Below are 6,078 nucleotides of genomic sequence, written 5' to 3'. Positions count from 1 at the left end.
TAACTGTGTTTCTTTTAGCTAATCCTTCTTAGCAGTTCTCAATACCGGTAACGCTTGCGTCAGTTAATTAGCGACTATTGTATATCACGTTTAGACTAAGTGCTGTTTTACATGTTTGTTCCTGTATATTTTGTATATTATCATTTTGTATTACTTGTATATTCACTTTAGGCCTAGGTTTGGAAGTGTAGAGTTGGATATTTCTCCGCTCCGCACCCGACTGTAATAAATCAGTATATAGAAAATATCATCTTTGGATTATCCTTTTTCACAGACTACATTAGAGCTATTTCCCCAATACACTAGCTATAGCTCTGTGAAAGTACCAAACTTGATATCGTCTTTAGACGTCACATTGTCAGATTGGTTCCCAGTCGTCAGTAAGCCCAACACAGGGATCTGATAATTAGTTACAGTTTATAGAAATACAGGTTACAAGAGTCGTTGTTGTTGCATACAGAATATATTCCACAGGGTGAGTTACTTGTTAAAAGTTACGTTTTATGACCTGTGTCTACCACAATACGTTTTAAAGGTCTAAATCTTACATTTGTCTTATACATGTACACCATGTAGAGTATGATTCCAGCCGATTTATTATATAAATCTATACAACGACTGAAAATGGTTATACATGTCTATAAACTAATTAATTTGCAGATGCCTTTGAGCTCCAACATTCGGACGAGGACAACTGTACAATTTTAAAAGTGAACGAATCCATGTACAGGTTGATGTTAAGAAACAAACAATATATTGTGTCCATTTAATACTAGATTATTGTACATGTATATCACCACTATATGAAGACGGACCATGTTACAACTCATTTAAATATTGCTAATGTAAATATTTTCATATGTACTGACTACAGGTCAGCATACATACACTGATTATACATGTAACAAAAAATGTGAAAACGTAGCCAAAACAAATCGATTTATTGTGACAATCAATCAACTATCATTTGTAAAATGATGAGATACATTTGTGTATCAGTCAGCGTATATACATGTTTTTTTTTTTTTTTTTTTTTTTATTAAAGTCAACAATAAATCCATGGAAAATATCCCGTTTGACATAAAACCCCAAAACATGTACCTTTTCGAAACACCTTTTATTTTAAAAAATAGGAATATAAAACGAGACTGATAATTTTGTAGAGTTGCAAAAGTTAATTAACACTACACTTATCATCATCTTCTGAACAATTTAAATAAAATGTTCACCTTCATAACGCGGGTCGTCTTATGCTTTCCGCCTCGTTGTAATCATCGTGCGTTAGTTGACTATCACTGTGTCAGACGAAAAAAACAGCTTAATGAATATTTTCTTCACATGTAGTTTTAAAGAAACAATTTTTTGAATGGCAGTGTTTATTGGTCTTTGGTCCAATTAGTGACAGTCGCGCGATGTCTTTCACCTTGAGTTCGAAACCTATGTGGAGTGGGGCAGTTGTCAGGATTTTGAAACATATCGATGGTTTTCTCCCAATACGTACTCTGGCTTTATTTTTTCTCTCGATAAGACTCGTCCTTTTATAGCCCTGTCTGATCTTATCCTTGATCACCAGACGAGCGTGACATTATTTTAAGGACAATTAATAATATGGTTAACTAATCAATGTCAGATTTTAGATAGAGCCATTTTAGCATCACATTGAAACACAGTCAACCAGTATTCTTCTTAAAAACTTTGGTATCGTTTTACCACCAGTATGTCGTCTCTCCGTTGAGTTACACAATAATATTTGACTACTTTTTCCCGTAATGGAAGCACGTGTCATTGTTTTTGAATTGCCGTCAACTGGAATATAAAGTAGAAATTGTCTATTAGATGAAGTACATATATACATGCATTGCGTATATTCTTTTTAATATTACTCTTTACTCTGTGATCTAATTATTTAAAATGTTAACATCGACTTCTAAGCATACTTATAACATGTCGTTTACTTCATACTTACAAATTGAAAATAATCAATAATCTGTAGGCATCAATTAAAAAACACATTAAACGTTTTGTAAGATACATGTTTATAGGTCTCCATTGTATTATCCATTAATTAAACCTAGATTTCCTTACCTCATGTTGCCGTCGTGCCCTCTATAATCAATTGACTCGAAGGTAGTCGATGATTCAATGTTCAATGTACACGTCACGGTTTAATAATATATCAAATAGACAAACCGTGTGCACGGATTAGTAAACCGTGCGGACGGATTGACAAACCGTGCGAACGGATTGACAAACCGTGCGGACGGATTGGCAAACCGTGTGCACGGATTGGCAAACCGTGTGCACGGATTGGCAAACCGTGTGCACGGATTGGCAAACCGTGTGCACGGATTGGCAAACCGTGTGCACGGATTGGCAAACCGTGTGCACGGATTAGTAAACCGTGTGTACGGATTGACAAACCGTGTGCACGGATTAGTAATCCGTGCGAACGGATTGACAAACCGTGTGCACGGATTGGTAAACCGTGTGCACGGATTCACAAACCGTGTGCACGGATTCACAAACCGTCTGCACGGATTAGTAATCCGTGCGAACGGATTGACAAACCGTGTGCACGGATTAATAAATATATTTCCATGTCCCATCGCGGGCTCCGTAGATCTATGACCCGGGCTGATGCAAAATATCTGTTGAAAAAGTTTAAATTTTCAGCAGCTAGATAATCTGAATTTAATACCAGCACATGCTGACTCCAGTTTTATCTAAATTTAATCCTATTCATTTTGAGTATCACTAAACGTTGAAGTTTGTGTCAATGAAACATTTATATATGTATTTAGAGCCTATGCTAAAATTTTTGAAACTAGAACTGTCGCCAGATCTAGAGTGGACGACTAATACCCCCTGCTACACAAATTTACTAATAACTCCATTAACAGGGGACATTGCAGAACCCTATATAGTTTATTCAATTCCCCTTTATGTCAGGGTTTTGTGCACCAAATTTTATCAAAATCTGTCGAGCAGTTTAGGAGTTTGCAGGACAAATTTGCATCTACAGATGGACAGACAGATGGATGGACGGACGGACGGGCAGACAGACGGACAACCCGATTCCAGTGATAACCTATAACACAAAATTTGCCTTACTTAAGGAATGATTTTCATGTTTTGTTGTTTACTGGTGTGTAAACTGCATTTTTTGTACAGATATTTTAAATGACGCGCGTCAGCGCGTCATGTTGATATATCTGTACAAAAAATGCAGTTTACACACCAGCAAACAACAAAAAATTAAAAACATTCCTTATATTTACATTTCGACCGACCATTTCATTTAAATTTAGTGTTCCGGTGAAATAAAACTTTGTTTTTTCAACGTTATACGATTGATGGAACAGCTGAGTGATTGATGGAATCGCGAAACAGCTGGCTCCAATTTGGCGGGAAAATGTGTCAAGTTTCGGGAGTAAATAAAATATAGTTCCACAATAACTTTAGCGTTTTTAATCCATTTATTCCATATGTTTTCATTTTTTATGTTTTTAATATTAACACAATGCTTTCCATTCCATTCATTTCAAACTGATGTTGATATCGAACCTTTGTCATGGCATATATATTTTGGCCTAACCGGATGCGCATTCACATAAGGGCGGAAGTCAGTGTTTCGGTTTGTGTTCTTGTGCAGCAGACCCTCTGCGTTTACGCAAGTGTAAACGATTGCCCGGTTAGTAAGGTTATATAGGAAGGTGAAAACGGAAATGTAAATATAACCAAATATTCAACATATATTTTTTCTGCTTTTCTTTTAATACAGATCAATTAATACCGTTATTAATTAAAGTTTAATACAACAGCAAGATATGCATGCTGTTCATAGCTATAGGTAATTTCTTCTATTATATATGTAAATAATTATGTATAAGTTAATTATTAAAAAATTCAAACTATTAAATGTTATCTTATAGATCCAGTCCTATGCAAATACTGTAGACGTGGACAAGTAATATTTTGTACATGTATGAACTTTTTTGTTCAATGGCTAAAAGTGTATCTATCGGGAAAACACCGTGAATGTTACATGCATACAAAATCGCGAAATTAAGCGGAAATATCCATGTTTACAGTATGCTTTTAAAGATATGCTCTTGAAAATATGCTTCTTTATACAGTACATGCATGTAATCATGTGGAGAGGGCATATATAGGCTTTGTCTGCTGCCCGATCCAAAATTGAATCTCTGTGATTTCGTAAAATATTTTTAAAATAAAAAATAAACCTACATGTGAAATTTGAGAGCTTCCTTCAGTATTTCCAGAGAAATACCAATAAAAACTTCATAAATTGTCGAATTCCAAGAAGGCTGCCTGGTGGCATCTTGTTTTTGATCAGACCCAATATGCAATGTGTACAACTAGACACCAAGAAGAATTTACATATGCAATATGAGAAAAATTCATTCAGCATTATCTGAGAAATAGTGCTATGGCAAAATCCGAGATGGCTTAATTAATTGGTTTGTAATCTATATTAATGACCTTCCAGAAACTATTAAATCAGCAACTTACTTGTTTGCAGATGATACTAAACTTTTTAAATATAACTAAAACACAAATCTACAGGATGATCTTAATCAACTCCAAAAATGGTCTGATCGATGGCTTTTAAAAATTCATCCTGATAAATGTAAGGTGCTATATTTAGGGAAGAACCCAAATAAAACGGCCCTACATTTATATAAAGACACTTTGGAAGGAAGAATACAGGTACAATTAGAGGAGGTCTTGAAAGAAAAGGATATTGGGGTAACAACAGACAACAGCCTAAGCTTCAGTGAACATATTCATGGTGCCGTCAATAAAGCAAATAGAATAATGGGAACTATCTGAAAAACCTATAATTATTTAGATAATCAAACATTCTGTCTATTATATAAAGCACTTGTCAGACCACATTTGAAATATGGAGCCTGCATATGGAACCCGTACTTACAAACACAAATAAAAGAGATAGAAAATGTACAAAGAAGAGCAACAAAACAAATACCGGGAATGAAAGATTTAACCTATGAAAACAGGCTGAGGATCCTGAAGTTACCTACACTAAAACACAGAAGGCTTAGAGGAGACATGATCAAGGTATATAAATTGATACATGGAGGATATGATCGAGTCATCGTAGAGGGATTTTTAATTCAAAATAACAACAAAAGAACTAGGGGCCACTCTTTGACATTGTTAAAATTTAGACGAAGTCGTCTAAATTTGAGGAAGTATTCATTCAAGGAGCGGATCATCAATCACTGGAACTCTCTTCCCGAAGCCGTGGTTACGTCACTATCAATAAAAACATTTGAATCTCGCTTGGATAAGCATTGGGGGCAGCCCGAATGCTACTTTAATCATGATATAGATAATACTGAACTTATTAATAGTCGGTTTGATTAGTTTAACGTCCTATTAACAGCCAGGGTCATTTAAGGACGTGCCAGGTTTGTTGGTGGAGGAAAGACAGAGTACCTGGAGAAAAACCACGGACTAGCGGACAGTACCCGGCAACTGCCACACATGGGATTCAAACTCGCGACCCAGAGGTGGAGGGCTTGTAGTCATATGTCGAGACAGGCTAACCACTCGGCCACCGTAGCCCCGTTTAACAGTTATAATACACTGCTTAAGTTCTAATGTTAATTTGTTATTTATTTTGGTTATAAGCAGTAATGTAGAAATACAAAGTTTTCTCAAAGCTTATCTGATTGGTCTTAATACTAATATCATGTTAAAATAGGATTCAACTTCATAATAATATGTTTGATATCATATATGATTGAAATCAACTCAATGGATAAGATGATTAGCCTTTAACAAATTGTTGTTGTTCTTTTGGGGCTTCTGAAGGATCTGAAAAGATTCATTATCATATAATTATATGAACAAGAAACCCAGAGCAATTATTATGGTTACCTGTCTGTTGACTCTTTTTTGTCCCTGGAGTTCAGCAATGATCAACGTATATACATGTATATATATACATACTTAAACTTTTAAAAGAACGTTGTGCATCAGTAGATAACAATACAAAATATCAACACGGCATTCATTTTCATATATGTA

At 35.2% G+C, this 6,078-nt stretch overlaps 1 long non-coding RNA gene across 1 annotated transcript; it reads right to left on the bottom strand.

Moving 5' to 3' along the window:
• Window positions 1-1,098: 1,098 nt before the first annotated feature.
• On the bottom strand, window positions 1,099-2,293 carry LOC138311451 (uncharacterized). The gene is made up of 2 exons (XR_011206668.1): window positions 2,086-2,293; window positions 1,099-1,806 (listed from the first exon to the last, which is right to left on the bottom strand). It is a non-coding gene; the product is annotated as an uncharacterized lncRNA (long non-coding RNA).
• Window positions 2,294-6,078: the final 3,785 nt, after the last annotated feature.

This window comes from Argopecten irradians, unplaced genomic scaffold, assembly GCF_041381155.1.
Source record: "Argopecten irradians isolate NY unplaced genomic scaffold, Ai_NY scaffold_0024, whole genome shotgun sequence".
Taxonomy (NCBI): domain Eukaryota; kingdom Metazoa; phylum Mollusca; class Bivalvia; order Pectinida; family Pectinidae; genus Argopecten; species Argopecten irradians.
The sequence above is the reverse complement of the archived record's forward strand: the minus strand, read 5'-3'. Positions and strand labels throughout refer to the sequence as shown.